Source organism: Lolium perenne, chromosome 5, assembly GCF_019359855.2.
Source record: "Lolium perenne isolate Kyuss_39 chromosome 5, Kyuss_2.0, whole genome shotgun sequence".
NCBI classification, from domain to species: domain Eukaryota; kingdom Viridiplantae; phylum Streptophyta; class Magnoliopsida; order Poales; family Poaceae; genus Lolium; species Lolium perenne.
The window spans coordinates 36,576,209-36,587,849 of record NC_067248.2 but is presented as its reverse complement, the minus strand read 5'-3'; the positions used below and the strand labels follow the sequence as shown (position 1 = coordinate 36,587,849).

The following is an 11,641-nucleotide window of genomic DNA, read 5'->3' as shown; positions in this document are numbered from 1 at the left end:
GACATGTGACGAGCAGCGGCGGCACCAGCAGGTGCGCCGGCGACAACGTCTGCTAGTACACCTGTGTCGGCATCGCCATCGACGTTGGTGTCGGCATCACCGACAGAGCAGCTACACCGTGCAGAGGACGACGAGGTCATCATGCTCAACGAGCCTACATCGACTCGGGATGTGTCGTTGTCGTCACCAACCTGCTTCTTCTAAATTATGTTCAGTTCACACCCTGGTCTGTAATATGATCGCGTCCACTACTTTGACCGCGGCTATTTTGATCGTGATGACTTCGGCGGAAACAATCTCTTTTGAATGTGAATTACTTAAATTTATGTTTGGAGGTGGTTTTAGGGAACGCGACTGGGAACGGACACGAGGCGGTGGTGTCTCCCATTCGACCAATCTGATGACTTTTAAGGAAGGCTTTAGAAGACGCGACTGGAGATGCTCTTAGCACGGAAGAACAAGCCGGAATAAGGGGCACTGGGGTAGCGATGCGGTACACAAGAGAGAAGGACGCGATAAAGCACAGGGGAGGAGGCGGGTGGCTACGCCGTACAGGAGAGTAACCTGGGCGGCGGTGCGTGAAGAAGACCACATCCGAGGCCCAACACAAGAGAAGTGAGAGCGGGGAGAGAGATGTATTCAGCGGCGTTGGTGCTCGTGATATTTTGTGGCCTGGTTTTTCTGCACTAAAGAGGGAAGTGATTAACCGTGATAGAGCGAGCTATTTGACTTTCCCTGATTACGGGCAAGGAAATATATCTTATCGTAATTAACCGTGATTTATGATACACGTTGACAATGGAAGGAAGGGCAAGTTACCGTAACTGACGATTGAATATTATGCGGAGAATTATGGCTGATTTGATTAGCAAGAATTATGGCTAGTATTTGGCACGATAGTCGAACTGATTTAATTAGCAAGAATTTGTACCGTGACTGAGGTTGCGAGATTTATTTTTTCGTTGCAAGAAATATATCTTTCCTAATTACCATGATTGATACCAGGGAAGGAGCGGCAACTTGCTATCAAATGTGATCGAACGATTGGATATTAAGGGGAGATCCTAACATTTGATTGAACGGTCCAGATGCTCCGAATCTCCTTCACCAAACGCGTTGTACGACCTACGACCAACTCCAATATAATAGTATACTAGTTGAATGCCCGTGCGTTGCTACGGATCCCTAAGTTTTATGAGCGTACCTATGGTGGAAATCTGAAAATTTGTTAAAAAAGCCACTCGATCACCAACTGGTGGATTCAAAGATCACTTTAGCAAAATGGTTCAATCTCTACCGTTTACAAATAAAAACTTGCTGATGTACACCCACGGTTTTTCTCTTTTCAGACAAGATGACTAACATGGTGCTTAATCAGACCTATATTTATTTGTGCATGAGAATACATTCTCTCTAGTTGTAAGAAAGTAATACATTCCAATTATTACTGTTCAAAATACCAAATGTAGTCCCGGGGAGTTTCTATTTTTATGATACCATCATACGCGATGCTCCAAATAGCCCAAAGTCCTTCATCAGTGAATTCAACTGCCTATCATTCCAAAGAACGAGCCACATTTCATGTCATCAACATAATTAGATAAAATGTGATTATGAGTGGTACAAAGAATAATCATGATGGAATAACCATAGGGAAAATCCATACAATTTAGGTGCTGGCCACAAAATATTCACCCTGGACATAGGCAATGTTCCACGAATTGACCAATGCCATGTTCCATCACCCATAGGCCAAAATCCTTTAGCATTAAATACAACAGAACCAGCCCAATTTCATGGCCTGTACATAGTTAGATAGAATGGGTGCATCAGTGGTACAAAGCATGGTCGTGGACAATAGTCTGAAAATAAAACAAAGGGTCTCAAAAGCACACATAAAATCCTTGAGGATAATTGTGCTTGTGTTCCAAGGCTTTGCCTGATGCATGGATGGCCGGCCCTCAATCTGTCACAATGCTGGTTGGCGTATCGAAAGGCGAGTTTATGACCACGCGAGCACCCCTAGTTCTCCACATTGACGACCACATATCCCTCCACATTGACAATCTGAAACTGAACAGTAACTAAATACATGCATCCTTACCTGTAATAAAGCTGCAGTTTAATCTAATGCGCTTTATCACAGACAAAATGGAAGTTATTGAAATTCTTTATTTCTGTTAGAAAAGTGTGCTATTACCAATCAAACATAGAATATGTAGAGGCATCCATGAAAAAGCTCCACACAATTTAGCAAGTACATAAGCCCAGGATCTATATGAAAATGAATTGCACTATATCATTATGTAACACTTCTGCAACTGCCATTAATTAGTACCAAATATGCTTACAGACTTCCAATAAAGCACTTTATTCTAAGCACTAAGATTTTTATATGCTAAACTCTTTGTTAGCCAAGCAACCTACTCTATACCATCTCTATACCACCAAATCAAGTACACATTCCACAAAGAGTTAGCATCATATTATAAAATATAGTATGACTTCTTAGAAAAGCATCATATTCCAAATATGTATCCTACGAAATTCTGAAATTTGCGGGATGTAAATCGAAACCGAGCTCACGTTAGCTGATCAAAATATTTTATTTAGTTTTAACTACATGAACAATTATATGAATGATGACAAATGCCATTTCATACCTCAGAAGATTCTTCGCCACTGGTAGTCTTCATTGTAGTGCCCCATGTAGACTCCCAAGGCATTTTCACTTCAAGATCAGGATAGGTTTCCACATAGAACATCCAACAGGGAGCCCGTTCATCCCATTTTCTCAAGGGGCAAAGCTATCTATTACATTAATAAGGCTCATTAGATCTAGTTAGAAATAAAAGAAGAATTAACTTATAATATTTTCTCAAGAAGTATAACCATGCCAGTTATAGCTACTTCTTTGATCCCAAATTTGATTCTGTTTCACGGTACAATGAGCATATTTTGCTTGATTAAAAGGCATATTGTCTGAAAGATCAACCAATTTTTCTCGTAAAATATCAACCAAGCCCATCACATGCACGTAGAAGTAGAGAAAATAAGCAAAAGAGTAAACAAAATGCACGTAGAAGTAGAGAAATAAGCAAAAGAGTAAACAAATTCTGAAATCTCCTCTCCTCGATCCAATTTAAACGTGTAAATTGAGCATCATATGCAAAAAATTAAAATCCCCAGATAACAACCCTGTAATGTACATACAAACTTCTACCTCGATGATAAGGACCTGAATGATAGATGGTCAGTGGGACGGTTCCCATATCGGTTAAGACGATAAGAGCAGTTCAATGAATATGGGAGACTGCAGGTACACTTATGAACATCGAAGGTAAGAAAAGCCATGAACTTCTTCTTGTCTGACTGCTAGATGTTTCCTCCGTTCTAGACATGGATCCCAAAAAACACCACACGGAAGAATCTGAGGACGTCACCAACCTGGAATCAACAAGAGACACAATCAAAATTAAGTTCCTTGTGAAGACACGAGATTATATCCAAATATTTGAAAAGACAAACTTTTTTTTATTTGAACACAACGATTGAATGTTTTGAAGTGGATGGTCATTGTTCCTCGAAATAGGCTTTCGCCCCACTTTATAAATAAAACCAAACGGCCAAACCAATACAAAGCGATGAGGAATTCCTCTTACAAACTTATCAGAGATAAAAAAAGAAAAACTAAGAAGCACCGAGCTTGCCATCAAAGACGCCGAGATACGAGAGAGACCTCGACTCCTCAACAACACTCGCAAGGAGGTAACGATGTCAAATGCGCTGCCATTGCCAAGACCACCAAGGTCTAGGGTTTTCACCCGGAGGCCTAATATGGAGAGGATAGCCACAACGAAGCCCTCAAGAGGGTCACGACACCCGCAGGCGTGTTTGATTCTATTCTCGCAGCACTTGTCAACATCTGGTACTCCCTCCGTCTCAAAAAGAAATTGCTCAACTTTTTCTAGATACAGATGTATGCATAACTAAAAATATCTTTATACCTCCATATCTAGACTCTATACCTCCGTATCTAGACAAAGTTGATAAGCTCTTTTAGGAATAGAGGAAGTATAAAATTGAGTGTGTGTACATTGCCACCAAAAGTTACCTAATTTATATCATAGATGCATCATGAAAATGCCCTTATACTCCGACAATACTTCATTGTGTCTCAAAAACTTGTTGATTATCAATCTCCTCTATATCAAGTGTCATTGGCTCCAACTAATCCCCCAAGTTGCACACCATACTATTATGCCTATGAATTCGCTACAATCTCGCAAAGTGCAGGGTCTTCGGTACCCCTAAAGTAACTTGCAAGTTACAACGATAGAGGAACACATTCAGAAACCAGAAAGTATTGCATAACTCTAAACCGCCCGGATTATGTAAAAGTAGTTACAAGTTTTTAAAATGTAGAAGTTGATGTCAAGTTATACAAAAATTCACATTGGTTTCAGGTTCCAAACCACTAATATCATACTTTTTTTTTGCGAAAACCAAACCACTAATATCATACTACCCCACAATGTCTCAATACCCCCTCACCAAGCAACTAAAGTGTGCACTATTTAAAGAGATACCATAGCTTGTTATTGTGTGCAGTCTCTTTTCTTCTTGCACTGCACACTGCATCACCTAAAGAAGTCCCTTGTACCAATCTTAACAATAGAATAGCTAATGAATAATGTGCACCACCTAAAGAAGTCCCTCGCCAAGCTGTGAATACATGGTACAAACATCACATTCCCTGCAAATTTCATTTTGATTCATGGGGCTACGTCAATTGAAATGGAAGACTAAAAGGAACTTCACTAAAACAACAATTTAAGTAAGGAACTTCTTTTTCAGCAGCCAAATGTTAAAACATAAATCAAGCGTGTGTATACATCGACACATACTTCGGGAGACTTCAGTGGAGTTGGTTTTCCATCAACAAGCTCGATAATTTTACTGCAATTTGGTTCAATGAAAATACCAAAGCACAACAGTCAGTAAAGGAGTGCAGGTAAACCTGCCATGGATTGATGATACGAGATTATGTAGTAGCTCTTGCAAGAATATAATATGTGCTCATCCTAATGAATAAAATTGTTAAACTGAACCATCTCCATTCTAAAAAATATATGTGTTCTTCATGTATTTCCATTTTATAGAAGAAACAACCTTTGATTGTTCTTTATTCTATTTCGGGTGAAACAACTACCTCTCTGCAGTCCTACAGCTAAATACCACTCTCTGTAATCTAGTTACATCATATGTGATTAATATAAAATTTCATGGTTCAGGGCAATAGTGATAACCTCATTCTCTCTATGTGAAAAATAGAACAGTGGGCAGGGTTCACAAAAAGTTGCAATAACATACTTCACCAATCAAGTAAACTTTAAGGAAACTTATACAAGTAAAATTCTTTCATCAATCGTGGGCCAGTTACAAAAATTATAAAATGCACACCGTTTCCTGGAATAATAGCCTGATGCAAATCAAATCGAGGATCACTATAATCTAATAAAAAATGTGATCATGGACTGCTTGCAAAGCAACTATTCAGTAACAACCAACAGGTTGCCTAAAAGTAGTCAGATTTTTATCATTAGCTAAATATCGCTCGGGTAACTTCATTCATAATATTCCAAAATATTTAAAACAATAGCATGAGATCCTAGTTTTGGTACCATAATCAAATATCCAAATGGAAATTGCTTGTAGCCTGCCCTGACACCCTTTTGCTAATCACCTGACACAAAATACACCATTTGCCCTACACTCTTTCTAATTTATGTAGCTCATACAGTCCTCCACACAGTCCTCCATACTCTACTAACTAATCCAATGTATCATTAGTGAAGCCTACTAATGGAGCATCACACAAAAATTCCTAAAAAAATTATAAGGGAAAAATTGCCAATAGAAGGTTTAGTATCAGCATTTGCTGACCTATGATACCCCCAGTGCATAGAACCATGGTTTGATCACCAGAAAACGGAAAAAAAATATGATCATTTGATTTTGAACATATTTCTTTCAGATAGAGGAAAGCTGAGAGCAACTTTTGATCAAAAATATTAGAATTTTCATAAATTTAATGATCATATATTTTATCTAACAGATCATAAGTTCATTTGATAGAAAGAATGATGAAGAAAGTGCATACGCACATGATCATAGCAACAGTACCTCCATCTTGTTTGTAAAGATTCTGAAGATCTAAACCTTCAGTTGCCTCAAATCTGTTTGCACTTGCTTGAAAACCGGAAGTGTGGAGGATATCTCATCCAGTTTGCTGGTATGAGAGTTCAGGTCACTCCGCTGGTCAGGATTTACTTTTGTGTTGCTTTCCAAGAATGTTTTGATATCATCTTGTTCCTTAACCTGCAGTAGCATGTCTCAAACTCTCAATAAATTAAAACATTTATGTTTCAGCAAAGAAAAAGTAGGGAAATGTAAATTAAAATTTTGTTGTTTCAGCACAGAAAAAATAGGAAAATGTACTAAATCAGTGATAATAAACAATTTTATGAGGAGAATTCTCTAGGAGCACACATTTTTTTCTATATGTTACCTGCTAAACAGACAAATACATGCTCTTAGTTTTCGTAGGTAACATAATTTGAGTCCAAACTCCAAAGCCATGAATAAAACAACAACAGTTAGGATCTCCTTTATGATTTACAATGCCATTTAGGGAACTTACAGTCTAGTGATGTCTCCTTCATGCCTCAGTTTAACTGCATCACATCATTTTTACCGAATCTAATTTGTGGTCAACATCCTCATTACTCTAACTTCGAAATTTATCATGACAATTTATAACTTAAAAAAGACTGTAGTGTACGTTTAAGACTGCTTCAGGTGCAATATCTATTCAAAAGCATGCATCAGTCTAATTTACATGCTCAATAAATGAGATGGTTCATTTGAGCCTATTCAAAATACAAAAACACGGATGAATGATATGTAAATTATGTCAGGGAAAAGGACACGAGTTTACATCTGCTATCCGGAAAGAGGGGGTTCAGTGGTTTATAGGGTTGCTTGATATTTTTGCCAGTTCAGCTGACATTCTTCACACACACTAAATTGACAGGTATGAACATATCATCTTACATGAGTGATTATGAGAGGCGAATCTCTGGCCGCTTGGAGTTCTGGGGTACTGCTCCTATTCCGGTCGCCGGCCCTCCTCTTGCCTCAAACCGCTGCAACGTACTGCAAAAAAAATCAGAAGGAGATCAGATGAAAGAATGAGAGGCGTCTCGGTTGAACCACCATTGGCCGTCTCACAAGTTCAAGCAAGGGCGTCCTTGGGACTGTGCTTCCTCAGGGTCGCCCTCATGCCTGTATACTCCGGCCGCACGCAGCACCAGGCCGTTGCCAAGCCGTTTGATCGGTGATAGAAATAATAATAGCCCACCTAAAGCAGAGGAGACCGAGAGATGCGATGGCTCCACCGAGCTTCATGGACTCGACTGCGGAGGCCGGCGCTTCAGATCGTGGGCCGCAACACGGAAGAGCGGCGGCGCCGCCGAGCTCCATGGCGGCGCTTCCGATCTCGGCGATGTCCACCGGTGGGAGCGTCCAACCAGAGGTGATCACTCGATGCAGTTGCGCGAGGCCCTCCAAGGAGAATGGCGGCGGCAAGCCATGGCGATGAGATGTGAGGGAGGAGAGAGCGTGCGAGGGAAGAGGGAAGCCGCGTGAGGACCTCCCTGGATTGCGTGACGCATCAATCACGGCGAGATTGGCTCCTGCGGGGCGGAAGATGGGACTGCATACGGCCAATTTTGACAATCCAAAGATCGGATCCATTGGTGAAATTTTAGACGGTGCGGATCTTCTTAATCTCCTTCACCAAACGCGTTGTATGACCTACGACCAACTCCAATATAATAGTAAAGATATATAGATATGCCAGCACTGATTACAGTACGAATATAAGGCAAGTGCTAGGTTTGTCATTAGGAGTGACTTAATTAAGGGTCCTATTTGACTTAAAAATGAGCTGGCTTTCATACATACATGACCTCATGAAGAGAAGAATTTCTTATGCAGATGTTTGCTATATTTGGTAAGGATTCCTTGCAAATCATTTCGTTGATCATAAAACAACTATGTTGGGTTCCCTCACAAACACCTTAATCAAATGAAAATTCGGATAGTTCCAAAGAAGTATTAATGGAACTTATGATCTTCGGCATGAAATCCACCCATCTGCAACCACCTACGGTAAACTTTTGATATGCTCAGGGTTGCCATGATTACGCAAACAAAATGAAATAAATTTATATAAATGTATAATTTACTTGTGGGTCTGAATACTTTGGTTGTGGCCAAAAGATTTTTTCTAACAAGGACTGTGTTATTGTATCTTTGGAAAAGAGAATCCTCTAGCTGTTGATGTTTTGACACGTGATTATGTGACCTCTTTCACTTGGAGTAATGGCCTCTTGTGTTGCCTGTTCTGCCGAGGATGGCCAAAAGATAGGCATCAATGTGCGACACAAATTGAGTATCTTTCAAAAGTAAACAAAATTTCAAAGCTATTTTCTTGCAGCGTAAGCTAAGTTATTTAGTGTGTATGTTACTCATTGTGAGAACAACAATGATACTTTGTGTCCTATAAATATGTGTACAAGAATTATGGTTTCTTGAATGGTGTCCTCCGTCAAGATTACTTGGTTGCTTATATCAGTACGCATATATGAATAGTATGAATCTTGAATTGCACGACTGCGGTCACGGGCGGCTGTCTCCCTGGTGTACCAGTGAGTGGGCAGAGAGTGAAACCTCTTCTAATTCCCACTACAATTTGTTTTGGAATAATCCCAAGGAGTAGGGAGCAGCTGGTTATCTCCTTTGCTTTTGATAGTGTTTTATTTATCTCCTTTGTTGTTGATAGTCCCCTATGGTAGTTCAATTAGTTTATTTGTATCATAGAGCGGCTGTTAGCATGTTAGTATGTTAACCATGTTGCTACAAGCAACATGACAGAATAATTTTATTAATTCCTGTGCCTTTGCTAATTTCAGCTATTGTTTATGGCACAATTTTTCATCTTGATTGTTAAGTTTAAGATTCATGGATTTTGATCAAAACCGTAAGTGTTTGCCACATATGCACTGCTACAACATATCCATTTCTTCCATGTAACAAAAAATTAATTATCAATAAAACAACAAGTTAAACGTCCTTATTGAGTGTTTCTCTTTGTTTCTGTTCCATTAAAAATTGTGATTCATGCTAAATCTAAGTTGCAAATGAGATTTGATGACATCATCTCACTGGTAATAAAGTTAGTTCTCAGTTGATTGAGAAATGATGACAACCATAGAGCAATATAGTACTATAGAACACTTTTGTAACTTAGCATAAAACATATTTGTAAGAGTGATTTAAAAAATCAGACATTTATATGGACGTGACTAGGCAGCATCCGGGTGCCCGTTTGCTGATCTAAGCACTCGCCCATAAAAGGAAAGTCTTCAGTATCTAAAAATAGGAAGTTCAGGACAGTTAGCTGAATCACCCAAAAATACTCCACGTGTGCATTTAATTTCATAAGAAGAAAATTCAAAAAGTCATAACTCGTAAACCGTGTATCGAAATTGCAATCCGCTTTCACCGTTAGGCCTCTTGCGATGAGATCTTCGAAACTAGATCCCATTTATACATGTTCCGACAATTTTTTTTCGAAATGCAACTATGTTACCGTGATAAATCAACTTTAATGTTGTAGAAAAACAACTTTATACAAAATTTGCTTACACTATATTTTTCTACACTTTATAGCCAATTTATTTTCTAAGGTACTTACTTAGCAACAATAACTAAGAACTTCATAGTAATGAGACTTGCAACATTGCACTAGTTATCCATCATAGTTTCTAGTGCCGTGAGTAACTAGACTTGCAACATTATAGTTGCTAGCTGACTTAGTGCTACTAGTATACAACTTAGGCATAGTAAACTTAGGTATAGTGATAGGCAAGTTCACTACTCCCTCTCTCAGACTCTCGCAGTTTATTAGGCGTGTGTGTACTCCTAGGTCGTAAATTTAATCAAATCAGCATCAGTTATATGTTATAAAAATTATATCAATAGAAAGTTTAGATGTTCTATTTTCTAATGATATAATTTTTGCATTATAAAATTTAAATTATATAGGTTAAATTAATGACCTAAGGATACGTGGAAGATTAGTAAACTAAGATGGAGGGAGTATTTACAATTTCACCGTACCACTATTAATGTTGGCAACTTGATTTTCGAGGTAGCCAACTTACTACCAACCCATATGCCAAATAATGTGCAACTTAGACGCAACGGTAGGCAATTTCACAATAATGGTGCGCTACTTCACAACAAATCGTGGTAGCCGACTTAGTACTAACTATAGGCAACTTAGACGCAGGGACATTCAAGTTTATGACACGGGTATGCAACTTTACCATAATTGTTCTAGCCAACTTAGGGGCGGTGATATACAACTTAGACGTGGTGAAATATATTGGATAATGAATGCAACTTAATCATGTGGGCATACAAGTTAACAATAGTGGGTATACAACTTAATATTAGTAGCTATACACCTTAACAACAATGGGTATACGGCTTAATATTAGTAGGTATACAACTTAGCAAGAGTGAGTATACAACTTAATATTAGTAGGTATACGACTTAGAAATAGTGGGTATACAACTTACCACAAGTGTGAATCAATATTTTACCATCTACAAACACTACTTAATTAGGAGAAGCACTAGAGACATTAGATATTGGTGGTCACTAACCAGGAAAAAACACGCGTCTCTCCCCCCCCCCCCCCCCCCGCCGTGTCGCCCTCTTCTGGCGACCAGGGGAAACCCTAGCCGCCGCCAGTAGCCCCCCTCCACCTCTCCTCCCTGCTTCGCCGATGTCGGAGGGGGGCCGGCAAGGCCGCACGCTCCCTAGGGAAGGTGGTGGCTCGAGGTTGGCCATGAAGATGTTGCAAGAAGACGAGCGTTTGAGGCTGCGGGGCGGGGTGCGTGCGGCGGCTCTCCGGGGGTCTCTTTTGATGTCCACCAGATAGAGGGACTTGTGGAGTGTTTTGGTGGTTCAGCGGAGGCGGGCTCTTCTTCAGCCAGGCGGGGTGCGGCCTTGGGGCCGGTGTGGTAGTTGGAGCGGTGTCTCCAGTCTTTTACCTCCGCCTGTTGCGTTGAGGTATGGTGTCGACCTGGTTGGTCGTCGACTCGTGTGGAGCGCAGCCTCGGGGCTACCGTGTGGAGTCATGTTGTAATGGTTTTTCGGCCAGTTTTCCTTATAAACGGGCCAACTCTTTTCTCCTATATCAATGAAAGGCAAAGATTTTGCCTCGTTAAAAAAAACTACTTAGCGGATTTGTGAGTGAAAAATTTATTGTGTGCAAAATACAACTTAGCTCATATGTAGAACCAACAATACCCCTTATAAAAATGCAACTTAGCACATGTGTGAAGAAACAAATTTGTTGTCTTCGTTGCTGCCGCTGCCGCGAGGTACAACTCATCTCGTTCAACGCCAATGTGGCCGATCCCACGAGCCAAGACACGTGACACTACACAAGTTGCAAGAAGCCAAAGGGAATATCGTTTTGATACGGATGGTGCTTATCCC

The 11,641-nt window shown here is 40.0% G+C and overlaps 1 long non-coding RNA gene across 11 annotated transcripts; it reads right to left on the bottom strand.

Annotated features, from left to right (window-relative positions):
• Positions 1-1,570: 1,570 nt before the first annotated feature.
• On the bottom strand, positions 1,571-7,903 carry LOC127320838 (uncharacterized). Of its 11 annotated transcripts, none has more exons than XR_007863571.1 (8): positions 7,424-7,903; positions 7,117-7,218; positions 6,187-6,381; positions 4,908-4,959; positions 3,224-4,756; positions 2,664-2,811; positions 2,201-2,274; positions 1,571-2,104 (listed from the first exon to the last, which is right to left on the bottom strand). It is a non-coding gene; the product is annotated as an uncharacterized lncRNA (long non-coding RNA). The 11 variants fall into 11 exon arrangements; XR_007863573.1 differs by lacking the exon at positions 2,201-2,274 and having other exon boundaries at positions 3,224-3,447; positions 4,590-4,756; XR_007863575.1 differs by lacking the exon at positions 2,201-2,274 and having other exon boundaries at positions 3,224-3,447; positions 4,705-4,756.
• Between the last annotated feature and the right edge of the window lie 3,738 nt (positions 7,904-11,641).